The following is an 18,523-nucleotide window of genomic DNA, read 5'->3' as shown; positions in this document are numbered from 1 at the left end:
ATTCTAACCCCCCCCCCCCCCCCCCATCTTGAATTTAGCCAGTTAAGTATGAGCACGTCTCTGGATAACCTTAAATATGCAGCAGTCCTACTGACTTTTTCTTTTCAAAAATCTCTGGAAGGTCATAAATATGAGCACAAAGACAGCACAAAAAGCAACTTTGTACAAGAATCTACAATGCAGTAACCACATATGCTACTTCACACTTTTCCCACTTCCTGTTGTTGAGGAGGGTGGGGCAAGGAACGATACGAAAGGAGACAAAAGAGCAGAAGTCACATTTTGATCTTTCTAGGTTTTTTGGTGTTTGGTTGGTTGGTTTTTTTCCTGTCTGTACTTTGGACTCACACGGCCCCATTATATCAGTGCAGCTCCAGAGAAGGATCTATATGAAACAAAAGTGTGACTTGTGTTTCTGGTAATTTTGCCTTCTTTATGACTTTAGCCTAGACAGTTTAGGCATGAAATTTCAAATGCACCAAGTTTTCATTAGATTTTTTTTAAAAAGGAAATTATCTAAGTATTACAAGCTTTAAAAAATACTTAATTTATGTTTTAATCATAAAAGAAAACACAACATCAAAGTCTGTCCATTCTTTCCTTCAGTTCTTAGGAAGCTGAAAATTCAACTGTTTGTACAAGTTTGCTACAATGTATGTTTTTAATTTATATGCTTGTCTTGCACCTATTTGGGGCATTTGCCTGGGCATACCTCACATGCTGCTGGAAATCTTTTACCATTTCTGAAAAAATTATTCAACTGTTTAACAAACACTAATCTCATACAGACATGTGGCGTACTTGATGTATTTACAAAGACAAGTTTATCTGAAATTAACTCCCTTCTTATGCAATTGTCAAAGTTAAAGTCTTCTGTCATTTATATTATCATCTCAAAAGCATATATTCACAGTTCAGCTTCATTTAAACTTAACATAGATTAGGAACACTACGGAATAAGCACATTTTTTCTTCTATCTGTTCATTCAAGTTGTATGACAAGCCTACATGAAATCTTCTCAGTATACACAACTGCATCAAGTATTGTAACTGGAAGACAAAACAGGAAAGTGCGGACTAGAAATTGAAGCTTTGGTCAACAGTCCTTTGGTGTCTGGTTCACTTATATCCCAGAACAGACAACTGAAGTCTTGATTACCATACTGTCTACTGAGTTTGCTCCATTACATTTATATTACTATGCTATGTTTCAGTTACCCGACTGGATAAGAAAAATTCTCTCTTTCTTCATAATACAAAGTTTGCTTCTGAAGATTCCCATAAACCCACCTGTGCTTCCTTTGAAGCACTAAAGATCAGCCAAGATTAGAGAGAGGACACAGAGCAGAATGCAGAGAGGCTCGTAGTAGCTTTTTTTACATGTTTAGTATTAAAATAATTGTCAGGTGACAAGCCAGGATGAGCTTTCCCTCAGCAAGGCTTAGCAGAGATGAAACATCTGGGAGAGATGGTGTAGAGCAGATGTGACACTCCCGAGCAGCATCAGGCAAATTGTTGTATTACCTAAACAATTTCACTTAGGAAATTGTTCCTATTGCAAGGTCATTTGCTATGCCCTTCTTCTGTCTTCCAGAAGCACATAATATTTTGTGGCATTTGAGTTCTCACTGAGAGTACCAGGTAGTGGTTTGTGGCTCACAGTCCGTAAAACTGACATTTTATGAACTTTCAGGGTTAAACACACATAACATAACCTGCAGTTATAGAGACAGAAGTCATCTCAGATGCTCCTGGGTTTGAGTCCTAAGCCTCTATGGAGTTCATGCATTATTCCAGCCCACTAGCTGTTTTAACCATCTAGTCTATAAAGCCACCTTCTTCCTCAGCTCCCCTTTTGTGTTGCTAGTGCCTAAAAACAGAGTTTCCATACTCAAGCCTTCTCCTATTTCCCCCTGGCACTATCAGAAAACCCTCTTGCAGTCCCAAAGCTGTAATTATCCTTCTGTCAAGGTACTGAAAAAACAAACCTTTCTACTCAAGCCACCCATTGCAAGGGTCTCTAGTACTAGCAGCAGCTCTACAACACACTGTAGTATTAATTTCCTTTTAGTTGCTTAGGCTATTAATATCTTCTTATTAAATAAATCTACACCTTTGTTTTATCATGAAACCCTACTATTCTACTAGGATATAAATGCTACAGGGCAACAAAAAAATGACAAAAATTAGAGAAAACTTATCACCATTTAAATGAGAATCTTAAGTAATCTCATTCCAAAAACAGAACAATACCATGCAGAGGTATTTTTTTCCCCTTTACACACCATTCTGAAGGTCTATTTAATAGTTCCGATATTCTGAAAGACAGTCACAACTTCGCAGAAGTTGGAATGAAAGTGCTGGGAAGTGAAGGACCATTTCGATTTTATGACCATCATTATAGTACAAAGACATCTTAAGGACACTAAAAGCAAGTATCTACTTATAATTAGTTGGCTGTTAGTGAAAATCATGTCCATCACTGGAAACAGTATGAATAAAGTAATGAATTATCATTACATTCCTGCACATACAGAAGATAAGTAAATGGACATCATTTCAAGGTCTTGGCCATGTCCAGTTCTATTTGGTCTGCTGCTAGGGTCACCCCAATCCTAAACCTAATCCTCAACACCTTCAGAAATACCAAACCCCCAATAAAAAAAGAAAAATAAGTGAGGGCATGTTATTCATATAGTATATACATATTCTTAAATTATTAACGCAAAGTAAGCAACCATTCTTCCTTCCAAAGGTAATGATGCACAGAGAATCCATTTCCTGTGCCTAATGAAGACCTTTCTGAATGAAAATGGTGATTAAATTTCATTTAAACTACTCTTGCCAGAAAAGGTGTAACAAAACATGAAAACTGATTTGGAAACCAAAGAGTATCACCTTATTTGGTTTGGAGTAAAGACCAAAGGGCTATTGAATAGGGATAGTCTTCAAAGAGGTAGGAAGGTTACCAACCTGTGAACACTGGTTACATACAGCCTCACTACACCCATCCATCTATTAACATGTTCTTCCACAGGCTCATTCAGACAGCATTTTGATGAAAAACATCCAAACATTAACCTTTTCTACAAAGGCTGCAAACCAGCTCAAAAGCACACTGAAATTATTTTGTCCTGTCAGATCAACAACGATAAAATTACTGCCTTCAATTTCACCTGGGTTAAAGCTTACATGAGAGAAAGAAGAAACTGAAGAAGTGTGGAAAAATCCAGTTTTGAAAAAGAACAACATAGAGAAATTATGATATGCATTTGAAATTGTAGTTATGATACATGCCCAGGCTAATAGCTTCCTAGCTTGTATCAGGAATAGTGTGACTAGTAGGACTAAGGAAATGATTGCCCCCCTGTACTCGGCACTGGTGAGGCCACACCTCAAGTGCTGTGTCCAGTTTTGGGCCCTGCACTTCAAGAAAGACATTGAGGTGCTGGAGTGTGTCCAAAGAAGGGCAACAAAGCTGGTGAAGGGTCTGGAGCACAAATCTGATGAGGGAACTGGGTTGTTCAGTCTGGAGAAGAGGAGGCTGAAGGGTTACCTTATCACACTCTACAACTACCTGAAAGGAGGTTGTAGGAAGGTGGCGGTCGGTCTCTTCTTCCAAGTAACAAGCAATAGGACAAGAGGAAATGGCCTGAAGTTGTGACAGGGGAGGCTTAGATTGGACATTAGGAAAAATTTCTTCACCGAAAGGGTTGTCAAGCATTGAAACAGGCTGCCCAGGGAAGTGGTAGAGTCACCATCCCTGGAGCCATTTAAAAGCTGTGCAGACATGGCACTTAGGGATGTGGTTTATTGCTGGACTTAGTAGTGTTAGGTTAACGGTTGGACTCGATGATCTTAATGGTCTTTTCCAACCTAAATGATTGTATGAGTCCATATACATGGTTTAAAGGAATACAGAAGGGTGAGACTATTCTCTCACTTTTTGGAATCAACGTGATTACCAATCACCAGGTCTTCACCAATATGGTGTTGTATGAACAAAAGACTGACAGTTTTGATTCTGCTTCTAGACGGAGCCTTGTAAGCCTGATGAAGAGCCCAGGCTGCTTTATTGCCACCAGTCCTAAAGGGGCACTGATATAGGAGACAGACGGTGCTAAACTGGCTGCACAGAGGACCTCTCCCATTCACTCTGTGAAGCAGTCTGATGGAAGCTTTCCTGTTCTGGATGAAAGTCAGCTGAAACATTTTTTTAGCTGGCTGGCATCCAGACAGTATTCAGACTACCGAACAACAGTAACACTGGGTCTAGCACAGAGTCCACTGAATTAATAATGTCATGAGGCAAACCAGGCCCTCCATAGACTCACAGGTAGTTTAACTGTGCATGTTCCAATTTTTACACAAGCAGTACCTAGACAACACACAATATTAGAAACATGAAAATGTAGCTAATCCCTTTTAGTAAGATGGAGACATTGGTTAAACTGGCCGAATGCCTAAACCAACCTGGTACCTTAAAACCATACAGTTTTCAAGGTGTTAACATAAAACACATGAACAATTTTTGTGGCATGTTTTATGCTCCACTCATGATTAATTCTCAGCACAGAGATTCAGTGTTACTGTTCATTTACTTCAATAGTCTCGGTATGAATTTCTGACTTTCACAATTTTTTAATTATATTATTCAAAGAAGTGGGTGGAGAAGGGTAGAGTAACATCCTGTACAGGCCTGACTTGCGCTACACCCATTGAATACTGCATTTATTTTAAGAATGTTTCACAGATGTTACATTGTTCACAACTAAATGAATCCATATATTTTAGGCAACTATTATGCAGATAGACTCTAACCAGCAGGAAACACATTTTTTTCAATATAACTGTACATATAAATGAACTATATAAACAAAGATTATTTCTGTCTTCAGTGTTTTTTAAAAAAATAATATTTTGTCCATAAAGCTTTAGAAACTTTATAGCAGATAGTGTAATTGCATGCAGCTTGACCTCAGTTGGGAGCATAATCCAAAGCTTGATTTAATCATTGAAGAGCTGAGTCTCATATTTCCTTTGCTATTACTCCCAAAACTTTGCCCATTATTCCTATTTTGTGTATTTTATAAAAACATTGCAATATGACACATACCCATTTTTAGCTAAAAACAGGCTATAAAGATATTTTTCAGTATCTTCCTAAGTTTCTTCATATTATTGGAATAACAGTAATTACAGAACACCCTGTTTTCCTATGAATTTAGATTCTCAGAAGTATCACTCACCATTTCCAGGAATAATTCTAAAGATTTTTAATTGAGCCAGTGTATTTCATATCACAGGTAAAACTATGGATAGTTGTTTTCAGGGAGAAGTGCAGTACTGCAGACAGTTTCCAGATACTCCATCCTTTCCACTAAACAGCAGTCCTAAGAGCAAAATACCAAACCCTCCCGCTGATACACTTGCAACAGTCTGCAATGAGCTCCAGACAATGAATTCCAAAGAAGTAAAGCTCCAGAATACATAAAATTTTTATGCAAAATTGTAGGAACTGAACTTAGACTGCAATTTCTTGCATCAGAAACAATTTTAAGCACATTCTATTCTCTCTCTTTTTAGGTTATCTTTAAACAAAGGAAAAAAATCTTGTGAAAAGCAATCACACGCCCATATGTCCTGATAATGAGCAAGAGTCTCAACTACATGAAATCTGTACTGCAGGCAAACTGCTTTTCTCTCTCTTACACACATGGTCCTGTATTTAAATGTCACCTGTTGTGGTTAAAAGATTAAGCCTTGCCAGGACATTTAGCCTCCCATTTGCACAACTGCATTGCCATCAACAATCCTTACTTTTGTAGAATAAAAAGACCATTTGCATTATTGTAACAGGTGAATGCCCCAGTAATGGACCAAAGCCTGACTCTCCAATACATATCTAAAATATATTTTACTGTTGGTGCAGAAGTCACCTAAGAGAATATGAAAGATGGATACAGAGTTGGGATAGCATAAACAAATAAAGTAATACTGCCTAGCATGAGAAGTGCTGGAACCAGCACTGTATCGATCTAACCTCTTAAGATTAAAAGAAGATATAAATGAGTGAAGTCCATATTAAACTTATTTGGAAACCTCAGAGTTTATGATTTGTACATAAAGCAATCAACCACCTACTGAGTGGACAAAAATGTCCAATTTTTTCCACCAGGCTTCTGAAGATAGGGAATTGGAAGTCTATGCTGATGCACTGCAAAAGTTACTGTCTGGATTTTGGGGTATTTTCCAAATGGCTGTTTACAGAAGGACCAAGCTAATTAAAACAATCAAACCAAATGCACACATAAAACACACATAACAAACAAGTTCAAAGTTTGCAGTTATTCTGAGAAACAAACAGCAAACACACATGCACACAAAACAAAACCCAAAAAAGATACTGGAAAGTAAAACACAGCGTCTTTAAAACACAAGAAATGAAAAGGAACACTTCCATAAGATCTGTCTTCCAGGTGCAGAGATGTATTGGGTGTGTAGGTAGCAAGGTTTTTATAGCAGGGGTCTATAGGGGTGGCATCTTTGAGAAGATGCCAGAAGTTTCCCCCAAGTCCAACAGAGCCAATGCCAGCCAGCTCCAAGACCGACCCACTGTTGGCCAAGGCCCAGCCCATCAACAACAGTGGTTGCGCCTCTGTGATAACATACATAAGAAAGGGTAAAAACTGCTGCACAACATCAGCTGGCAGAGAGGAGTGAGAAAATGTGAGAGAAACAGCTCTGCGGACACCAAGGTCAGTGAAGAAGGAGGAGAGGACATGCTCCAGGCATTGGAGCAGAAATTCCCTGCCAGCCCCTGGTGCAGCCCACGGTGAGGCCAGCTGTCCCCCAGCAGCCCATGGAGGCCCACAGTGGAGCAGATCCCCACCTGCCGCCCGGGAAGGATCCCACGCCAGAGCAGGGGGATGCCCAAAGGAGGCTGGGACCCTGTGGGAAGCCCATGCTGGAGCAGGCTCCTGACGTGACCTGTGGCCCCATGGAGAGAGGAGCCCAGGCTGGAGTAGGTTTGCTGGTCGGGCTTGTGACCCCCCAGGGAATCCAGGCTGGAGCAGTCTGTGCCTGAAGGGCTGCACCCCGGGGAAGGGACCCACGCTGGAGCAGTTCATGGAGGTCTGTCTCTCATGGGTGCAGGGGAAGAGTGTGAGGAGGAAGGAGCAGCAGAGACAACATGTGATGAACTGACTGCAACCCCCATTCCCCGTCCCTCTGCACTGCTCAAAGGGAGGAGGCAGAGAATTAGGGAGTGCAATTGAGCCCAGTAAGAAGGGAGGGCCGGAGGGAAGGCATTTTTAAGATTTGGTTTTACTTCTCATTACCCTACTCTGATTTGATTGACAATAAATTAATTTCCCCAAGTCAGGTCTCTTGCCTGTGATGGTAGTTGGTGAGTGATCTCCCTCGACACACAAGCCTTTCTTCCTATTTTCTCACCCTGTCCAGCTGAGGAGGGGAGTGACAGAGCAGCTTTGGTGGGTACCTGGTGGCCAAGGTCAACCCACTACAAAAGAGCACACAAGAAGGCTGAGACCAGCCCACTGCAGCCACCTGCCCTCTTTTCACTTATATCAGCTATCTTCGTTTATACTTTGGTTAACAGCTCCTAGGACAGTAACAACTACTTTTGTCAAGTTCATTTAAACTGTCTACCAAAATGCACCTCACTTCAATAGACTACCTGTAATAGAAGAAAAGGAAAAGAACTGAACTGAGTAAGAAAAACTGAAGCAGTATTTTAATGTAGCCAAGTAAGCCAAAACATTATTGCCATGTATGCATCATTACTGAACAATGCAACTTCTCTCTTCCCACCCAAAACTGTAAACAGAAATCTCAGCAGAACTGTAAGAATATATACACAACTTGTTGGAATATCACAAGGCTCAGGCTTAAAGCTGCCAACTCTGACAACAATGTATGGCACACTAGATCTCTTCTGAAAGCTCAAGAGAGGGACGTCTACAAATAGAAACCATGCATCTCCTTTTCTATAAACAACTCAAACATATGGGTAACATCATGGTAAAGTTGCTTTTATTTTAAGATGGGACTTGTCTGACCTCCCTACCTTACTGTGTGATGTGGCTGTGCCACTCCTGAGTTACCTTATCAAGCCCAATGACTGCCTATAAAAACCAGGTATTTGTTTGAATTTAGTGTATTACTTAGAATAGCATAGCCACAAATAAGGTATAGAAATCATAGCAAACAAGGGCTAATTGCATAGAAGTGCTCATTGTACAGGAGTGCTAGGCTTTCTTCTGCTGTTAGTAACACAGAAATAAATATTTATATTGCAATGTAATTTGATGAATAAAATAGATCTGTTTATTGTATTTCAAAGTTATTGTGGCACTCTGGGACTCCCTCCCCTTGGAAAGGGGCAAAATAACTAAAAGATAAAGTCACTAATGAATCGCTCATCAGTGGGAACATGGTAACTCTGAACAAAAAGACTTCTAGGCAACACCTCACCCTGAAGGCCTGGCAAAGAGCTTACTTTACACATGTTCTAATGAGTTCTAAGTAATTTTTTTCTGCAGGAGTCTGACCGAAAAAAATTCCAAAGCCAGAAGACTGAGAACATACTTTACATAAATGCTCACGCTGTGCCATAAAATACATTAACTTTTGGTCCACAGACCCTCCTCTTCTGTGCTTCTGAACTATCCTATTAGTCAGAAAAATATATTCAAGAGCCTCAAAACTGACAACTGTCTAAACAAACTAATATTTGCATACAATGAATACATTTACTTAGCAGGTATTACAATGCTATTCTTAAAACTGTTCTTTGCATTAGGTTTGCAATGTCAGGACATAGGCCAAGCCAAATACCCAGTCTGCTGAAGTAGCAAATGTTCTTTTATGAAAACAAAGGTGAACATTTGATGGGAAGAAGAAAAATTTAAGAGGTATAATCACTTTCACTCTGAAGTCAGCTCATGGGAATAATATCAGCAGCACTGAACTAGTACTCTTACCAGTTTTACAGCACGTTTGGCATGGTAGCAGATATTCTCAAATGTCTTATAAATCAAATGTCAGACTTTCAAAAATCTAATTCAAAGCAGGTAAAGTATTGTGACAATACCTGATTCAAAGCACCGGTACGGGTGAATTTACTTTTTAAAGCTGAGCTGAGCTAATAGCTTGCTCCTATTGAAAGATGATCCCACTTTGCATCCCCTCTTCCTTCTCTTCTAACTCCACCCTGGTTCCTTCTTCCTTCTGCTCTCAGGTGTCCTGTTCCTCCACTGCACTGGTTTTACTATTTCTCAGACTCTTCAACAAACTAACCAAGCATCTGGCAGGAAGTTATTTCTCTAGTTTCTCTCGGATTGATTTACTGAGACTTACTAGGTTGAATCAGCACACCGCAAGGACAAAGTAGCACAACAGGAAGGAACAGAAAGCTGACAGGGCAGGACAGAAAGCGACAGGACACCACCACCACCCCCCACCACCCCCGGCTTTCAGCACTAGCAAGCTGATGATCCAGTTTTTCAACAACGTGGCTGATAAACCACCTTTAAACCCTGGACAACAGCTGATAAGTAACTCAAACGGCCCTCTGTGTGATTTCTCAAGGCTGATATAGTTGCATCTTCTACAGCACCTTATACAATGGTGAAATCATGCAAAGACAGGTCTAAGAAGGAAACAGCATTTTGCATAACTAAATGCAATTTTTAAAGTTTCTAAGCTAAAATAATGGGGGTTTTTTATTTAAAAGTTGAATACAACATTCAAAAGAGCCCAATAGAAAGAACACATTTACAGCCCACTAACAAAAGGCTAAACAATGTATCAAGAAACTCCTGAAATCCTGTATCACACACACTACTTTTCCTCTTACTCTAACAGCAATATTGTGTAAATAACAAGCTATTAAATCACTTTCATGATAGCACGTTTCAAACAACAGCAATTTATATTAGCATCAGGCGAACACAGACTTGTATTCTGTGGTGTTACCTGTCTGAGTTGGTTTTGTTCCTGTTTTCAAGGAGAAATTAAGAGGGAAGGATACACAGTCTAAATGTTATAGAGAAATAAAAATCCATGTCTGATAAAGCAGCATGATAAAACACAGTTGAAATAATACATACCATTCATCTATTACCATTCATCAGCTCTTCCAGAACAGCTCCAATATTGCAAGTCGTTTGGGATTTTTTTAAACTCCTCCCTTATATCGATTTTTTGCTGAATTACACTACTCTACAGTGATAAAATGGTACAACTTAAAATTCCGACATCTGATGATTATAAACAAGTATCACACTACCGAAGGGTGAAAAATTTGGGCTCTGAAGCCACAGTGCTATTTGTAGAAAAATTATAAACTTTCAGACACTTCTAAAACTGATTTACAGATTTTCTCCCTCAAAAGTTTGAGAACTGAATTAATACATTTGTTTTTCTTTTCTAAAATTTCCTTAAAACAGACATAAAGCACACCATACTATTTAAAGTCTGTTGTTTGGTGGTTTTTGGTTTTGTTTGGTTTGTTTTTTTTTTTTTTAAAAAAAAAGCCCTAATCAAAATTAGTTCTATTTTAAGCATGGGGTTCAATTAGAAAACCCAGATAGCTTCCTTCTAACATAATAATCTATGATCCTACGTTATTGAAAAACCTTTTACAATACTCTCTCCCTAAAGTAGCTCAAAACAAGTCATGATGTAATGCTGTTATGTGAAAAGTTGTGCTACTACGAATTTTAGATGACCCACATAAACTGTCTGCAAGTGACCACAAATGCTAATTGATTATTTAAACAATGTTTTCAAAGAAAAAAAAACCCACCACATTCAGCTCCCTCGTACCAATATCACAGCATTTTTTCCAAAAGAAGGCCATGTTGACAAATGCATTTTGAAAAGTACTATAATGGAAATTTCTGTTTGTATTATGCATTTAAGGGAGCAGAGGTACTCAATTTACTTTCAGAAAAAATAAAAAAGGTTGCTGAATGACTGGAAGTGTTTTGTAACACTTTGCTAGGAGCAACCTCTTGGCAAAATTAGTTCACTAAGTGTTTAGATTTTTCTGAATGGGTAATGTTTGTCTGCCCCATATGTAACCAAAAAAAAAAAAAAATTGAGAACTTTTACTATACAAATACCACAAACAGAATAGATAGAAATGAAACCCAGAGATAGAGTCTTACCAGTAAAAGGTTTTTAACTGAAAACAACCTCTGCCAAAATGTTTGCAACTGGTGAGCGGAGTCATAGGCAGATACACCACCAGCGTTCTATTTACATCTACTCTGAAGAGCTCCAGATGATGATTTTCAAAAACTGGCTTGCCAGGGAAGCTGTCTTCACATCAAAACATCTTTCTGCCTATGACTAGAAAAGTTAATCCAAAAGTAAAATCCAAACTGCACAACTGAGCTTCTAATAAGAGGTTACTAATAATAATGCACACAGTCAACGAGTAAGAGCTAGTAAACAAGGAGACATTTGTGGAGATGTTTCAAGTTAACTACAGTGTGTTAAAATTCTTCATGAAGTTTTCAGACAAACTAAAAATGGTTTGGTTCACATTTCAGGCCCAAATTCTTCAGAAAATGGAAACTGGGCAAGTTTAAGCAACAAACTAATTACAACAAAACCACATTTCCCTTATTAATTTATACAGCTTATGACTTGAAGATACTATGAGATCATCCAATCTGCTGCCCAACAAATTTGGGTTATTTTCTTTATTTTTATAATCCTGTTTCAAGTCATGCAAGGGCTTCAACAACTACTCTTAAAGACTAATCCATATTCTAGCAAATATGACCAGCAGATTACTGATGAGATCATACTATTACTTCCTGTAAGGGCACAACAATTCTTTCATCATCGTTCTTAAAACATTCTTGTATGTTTGCTTTTAAACAGCACTGCACTTAAAGCAGGGATTTTTCAGTGAACTATCCAAGATCTTTGTTCTGAATGGTTACAGTGATGTTAGTACCATGCAAGATGTACGAGTAATTAAAATAAATTGTTCCAATATATATTAACTTTGGCTCCCTCCCTCAAAAACCCTCAATCTTCTAATCCAGATCAGTATACACTACATAGTTAAACCTACAGTTGCTGTCAGCCTCATACGCCCCTTCCCTAGAGCGCTATTATGCTGAATACCAGTAGCGGAACAAAACTTCTAGATACTCAATTTTTAACACAGTAAAATGTTTACAACAGCAGAGTATCTTATTTACAAGCTTTTACTACATAGCAAATTAACAATAACTTGTGACATATTTTAAAAATAAAGTTAATTTAACTAGGGTTTTTTTGCTTGTTTGTTTTCTGGAAGAGAGGAGAAACAATGTAACTGATGTTACTGGCAACTCCTGCATACTCCTGTTCCTCAAAATCACAAAATAGGTTCTAGGTGCAGGTTCCTCTACAGAGTTCAATACATGTTCATTAGCTTCTCTTGCTTTTGTATGATACTAAAAAAATACAGTGTAGTACTACAGAATTGCCCAGAGTAAAATTACAGTACCACCAAATGTTAGTAGTCGATTCTTCTCTGGAGAAAATAAATGAGGAAGAGGACTCTCAACCACTAAAGCAAGAGCCTCAACATCCCACAATCCTACTTTATTCCACTGCTTATTTAGCAGATAGCAGTCTTGAGCAAGGGCTCAAGATATGTGAGATATGTATAGATGTGATATGTAGAGATATATAACATCACTGAGTTAGTCAATACGTATCTTAAGAACATCACCATTCTTCTTCCCTCTCCTCATATCTCATCCTCTTTCTCTCTCTACCGTATTCCTTATGGCTGTTCTCACCTCTTGAAAAGATAAAAAAGTTTTGCAAACTTATCTTTAGTTGGACTGAGTCCTCACTTTGACTGAAGTTCTCTCCAGTAACAGTAATATCCTGGCGGACTGCAATGGTATGTTTCTACTAATATTGAAAAAGGAATGTTAAAAGCACCTCCTCAAAGAGGAAAAAATGTAGGTGCAGGCATTTCTGAAAACCTCTACTTTTCAGTGCCTTCTTCAGCTCTGTGGTAGCAATATTTACATATACAAATAACATAAACCTCACTGATTATCTGTAAGCAGTGCTTTCTCATATTATAGAAAGAAATGTAAAAAGATGAAATTATTAGAATGAATCTGCTTTCAAATTCTAAGCCTGCCTTGGTAATACTGTATCAGCCAGAAACAGAAAGAAAAAAAAACGTTACTGGATTAAGAAAGCAGTTTTAAAAGGCATTGACTTGAAGGTAGGCCATTCAATTGAAGTGAAAGAAGATAATCCTAGAAAAATCAAGGAAAAAATATGCAAGACGACAAACACAAAGAAAAGACAACACAATACCACCTCTAAAAGCTAAGAAATTATGCGAGCTGTGAATCGCAAGGAGCACAATGTGTTACAGAGTATTTATTACATAGGTTGTTCACACCTCTTCAAAATACTCTCGCATATGAAATGTTGCAACTGCATATCAACTATAACAACTTGAAACCAAAAACAGAGGAAAGCCTACCTCTACATCTAGGGAAACAAGGCAACTCATATTTTAAAGGGGAATATCAAATAAAATAACCTCATCATCTGAATGCTCCCCTAACTACAAGACATAAATGGTTCCCCAGTCCCAGTTTAGGCAGTTTAAACAGAGCATATATTATTTCATCTTTTTTCCTCCAAGGTATTTGGCTAAGGAAATGAACTATGAGACTGGCAAGCTGCTGTCTTCAGTTTCCAAAAATTAAGTTTAAGCTTACTAAGGGCCATACTGAACAACATTGCTATATTCTACAGAATGTACTCTTATTTTTCATGTAAGACTTAAGTTCTGTCAAAGAAGACTTAAGTTTTCAAGCAGATGTCCTTTTCTTTGTGTATGCATAATTTTTCCATGTTTTGAAGAAATGTACATTATTTTAAGCATTCTACTGTTTTCAGATACAGTTATAGTATTCACCATCTTCAGCTAGCTCTTGTCAAACTAACAAGGCATTAATAGAGCAATGCATGAAGTCTATCTACATATATATGTCACAAGTACACTATGGAAAGCAGAAAAAAAGAAAAAAAATTACTTCAAATCCAAAACAAGTATCACCCTAGGACTGGAAAAGAGACAACATAAAAAGGTTGTCAAAAACAAACATACAAAAAAATCCAATTAACGTACAATCACAAGTCTATAAATCTCTGAAACAATTTGCTGCTACCTATAAAACAGAAGTAAGAGGGAAGGGTGGTAGAAAAAGATTAAACACTTAACTCAAGAAGATATCGAATGGAAGAAGGATAAAAGATCAAATATTTCCAATTAAAAGGTAAATAGTTATTTTGCTTAGGACTTGGAAGGCTTTAATATACTGACTGAAGAGAGAAACAAACACTATGGTAGAATGGTCTAATGGCCTTCAAATCCAGGATTCCTAGAAGTCATTTTAAGGCATGTATTTTAAAATGGTACGTAATCATATCTTAGACTTTCAGCAACTGTGAGTCCACCATATGATTAAGCTGTTGCATATTTAATTATCCTTGCTGCTATTAGGGTCCAAGAAGCTCAAGTTATATAGCCCTCTCTACCTTACTTCCACATCTTCCAGCAGTATCACATGTCATCAAGTGCTTAACTTGTAACATGGATGTACCTACACAGAACACAATTCAGAAACTCACTGAAACACTGAAAACAAAATATCCATATGACGTAGATTTTTATTATTTGGAGAAAGAGGGATGGGGGAACTACTCCACATTTAATTCTGCTTATCTGAAAATGTATCATAGTATCCTTGCTATTGGGTTTGATGTTTGCAGAATGAGTCTGGTGAGAACTTCCAATGCCTAAAATGATGAGCCTTTAAGATATTTATTAACTTAGGACTAGTTTGTACCGACCAGAACTAACTACTAACTCCTGCTGCAAATTTGATAAAAAATGATGGCTGACAAGGAATCATAGAATCGTTATGGTTGGAAGAGACCCCAAAGACCATCAAGTCCAACCTTCTACCCAACGCCACCGTGCCCACTAAACCATGCCTTGAAGCGTCACATCTAAACATTTTTTGAACACCTCCGGGGATGGCAAGTTCACCACCTTGAGAAAGTATCCCACATTGAGAAACTATCTCTGGTTGGACAGCAACAAAAGTACTAGCCAGAGTACTAGTATCATGTAGGTGTCTCCTAAGAACTTGGGAGGCTACTCACTTGTTCTACAGAGCATGCCCTACAGCTGCTGACATACTATATTTTCATCAGTACTAACTTATAATACTGGTTCAGTACTTAAACAGCCTATTTACAAAGTATTTAAAAGTGAATCACATCAGTTTTACTGGAAACAAGCGTTAACACTGCAGATCACGAGTACATAAAAAGAAGCCTTCAAACAAAAATAGCTTGGATTTCCAGAATGCTCAGCATTAGTCTTAACTCTGCTCTATTCATGTCAATAGGAAAAAAAAAAAATCCACAATCTATCTTATTTTAATCCTCCATGCTTCCAAAGTTAAATCTGAACCAGTGTTCTCTTCTCACCTGAGATACCCAGGTATCTTCTAAATCTGGCTATTGCAGTTAATATACAGCATTCAGTATTCTTTCCTTCTTGCATAGAAAGATGTTACACTGGTTCTGATGGAAATACTACTGCTAGAATTTTCTTGTGTTATAGAACACCACAAAAAAGTATTCAGTGTTCCAGTATTATTTACTTTTGCGTCATTTTCAAGTTTGATGTTGAATCTCTCTTTAACTCACACTGTGCCTAGCAGTAGATCATTGAACAGCAACACATCGCCTTACTTTTGGAAAACTTGCATTTTTGGTACAGTGCCCCACTATCTACCATATACTCATGTATTTTAGAACTGAATGCACAAGACCAAAAGCAAGGTAATAAAATTCTCCTAGTTACTGAGAGGACTCTAAATATTATTTTTCACCAAAATATTAAAACTGATTCAACAAAACAAAAGAATAACCTATGGATATTATTTAACTTTTTTGATGTAAACAAATATATACATGACAACACCCTTGGAAAGCAACAAATGTGAAATTCCATGATTTATAACTGAACCAATTCCTTACTAATTTGTGTGATTTCACAATCACATTTCATTCATTCAAAACAAAAAGACTTGCCTACTAAAGCTGGGCAAAAGTAATAAAAAAAATCGTGTCCGTACTGATTTAAGAAGAAAATCATAGAATCGTTATGGTTGGAGAGACCTCAAAGATCATCAAGTCGAACCGTACACCCAATGCCACCATGCCCACTAAACCCACATAGAATCATAATGAATAAAGCAATCATAAAACTTTCTGTCAAAAACCCTACATTTTCTTCTTATATAAGTTGTTACTGTAACAAAATAGATGAAGGATTTTTACTTTTATTTTTCCTTAGCCTTTCTAGCCCTTGGAATCAAAAGAAAATCAAGCCAACCAACACAAAATAAAAGTTTTCAGGGCTATTCTCATGCTTAGTAAAATATGCCACTGTATCGGGGAAAGAGATTAAAAATAGCAGTAGGTCCTCACTCTCAAGGCAGTCTTAAGTTAGCCACAGAAAATAAGATGCTCTAAGAATTTCTTCAGAATTTAATCATGCACTAAAAAGTGTTTCTGAACTTCTGTATTAAAACAATTCAAAAGAACACACATAGAACAGAGATGCATACCAGTCTTTAATAGTCTGCCTGCAGACACCAGAATTTATAGATTTCACAGAGCAACAAGAAAACAAAGCAAGTGTCTGACTAGTTTTACAACTGCCATTCAAGATCCTATACAGTATCATCCACCAAATTTAAGCAATTAAGAGCTAGAAGGAACAGGGATATTCACCGGTGCCATTAATTCAAAGATGTTGAAGTAGGCATGTAATGTAAAGACAGGCTTCCCAAACCGACAACTTGCTATGCAAGAGCAAGTAAAAGGATAAGCATACAATGGAATATGTTTGTTGGCATGACTAAGCCACCAAATCCCTTTAATCATAGTTTATACTAATATCACTTTTTAATCAGCAAAACTTGACTATGTTCAACCTTTTGCCAATGCAGCATTGACAGAGAGATACAACACCATCTTTGATATTACTACACTGACAAAAATTTACAAGCATGTACAATTAGCCTAGAAAAACTCCTCCCATCTTACAGGAGGAACACAGAGGAAATATAGGACAGGAAACTGGCAGGAGCAAGAGTACAGAGGCAAAATTTTTCTGCCTTCTAGACGCAAAGATTAAGATTTTGGAAATACTGGCCAAGAAGCTGGAATCCCATATAAGGATTCAGTGGCATCCTCTCTATTGAAATAATAACACTTTTTTATCTCGTCATTAACTCATCCTGTATCATGTCTCCATTTGGGAGCTCAGAGTTCTAGCTGAGCACCCAAGGAACTTTTTTAACTGGCATAAACTTAATGAATAAGGGCTCCGAATAAGGGCTCCAAATAAGTGTTTAGTAGTTTTCAAAAATGAGGCAGAGCAGTATTTGCTTCTTTCAATACAAGTTTTTTAACATAAAGTAACATAAATTAATTTTCTAAACTATTCCAGAATTAATATTTTACTCAAAAAAATAAAATATGTGCTATTTTAAAACCGTAAATTATGCAGAATAAATTAATTCCACATCACACAGCTCCTCTACAATTTTTCTTCCTCATCTTGGATCTGTTTCTATTTGCAACATCCTTCTGTCTTATTAAAGGTTTATCATCGAGACTGAGATAAAAATGACTGTTACAAAAAGCAACAATTATTAACTGCTGTGAAAATAAACTGGTTTGCATGTAACTTCTTGAAAGCAACTGATGGCCAAGAAGGGGATGCTGAAACAGCAAACACAAGAGGTTTTGTTGCTCACTTTGCTTCTCCACCCCAAAGAATATAATCAATAGAAACTGCAAGCATTTCTCAAGTAATATTCTAACTGCACAGAGGAATTTGTCCTAGGAAAAAAGATATATATGAAATAATTATAAAACACAGAGACATATTTTAAGATGCTACACCAAGGTCTTAAGAGTTCTAAACTTGGTTTTTTGCACAATTTTAGATTAATGAAGACTTTCCACATTCTTTATGCTCCTAGATACCATTTTGGTTACCAGTGCTGCTCAACCACTTCCCCTTTTCCCCAAAAGTTCTTGTAAGAGGTAAAATCATTTAAAATCATGGGAAACCATCATTCCTGCATTCAGCTAACAGGCAGATTCAGCTAACTGCCAGACTTCAAGCACAGATGGAAAAGTAAATTAAAATGTGAGATGAAACATGGATTCAGCAGGTTTTCCTTAAAGTACAAAAACCTCTTACTTCAGAAATACCAAGCAATACTCATCATCCACTGCTTCATTTGCTCAGAATTGCAATGACAAACAATATCAGTATTTGCTTAAAAGAAAGACATTTCCTGTGGACTAAGTAAACCACTAACAGGTAAGGAAAAGAGAAATTTGAGAGCCAAGAGGGAAA

The 18,523-nt window shown here is 37.5% G+C and overlaps 1 protein-coding gene across 1 annotated transcript in view; it reads right to left on the bottom strand.

The window, feature by feature from the left end:
• The window catches only part of LOC104158908 (junction-mediating and -regulatory protein-like), a gene marked incomplete at both ends in the record, with an annotated part of 37,443 nt that overhangs the window by 16,589 nt on the left and 2,331 nt on the right, over nt 1-18,523 (bottom strand). The gene's annotated exons all lie outside the window — the stretch shown is intronic.

This window comes from Cariama cristata, unplaced genomic scaffold (assembly GCF_000690535.1).
Source record: "Cariama cristata isolate BGI_N322 unplaced genomic scaffold, ASM69053v1 scaffold11150, whole genome shotgun sequence".
NCBI lineage: Eukaryota > Metazoa > Chordata > Aves > Cariamiformes > Cariamidae > Cariama > Cariama cristata.
This window is presented reverse-complemented; position numbering and strand designations above follow the sequence as displayed.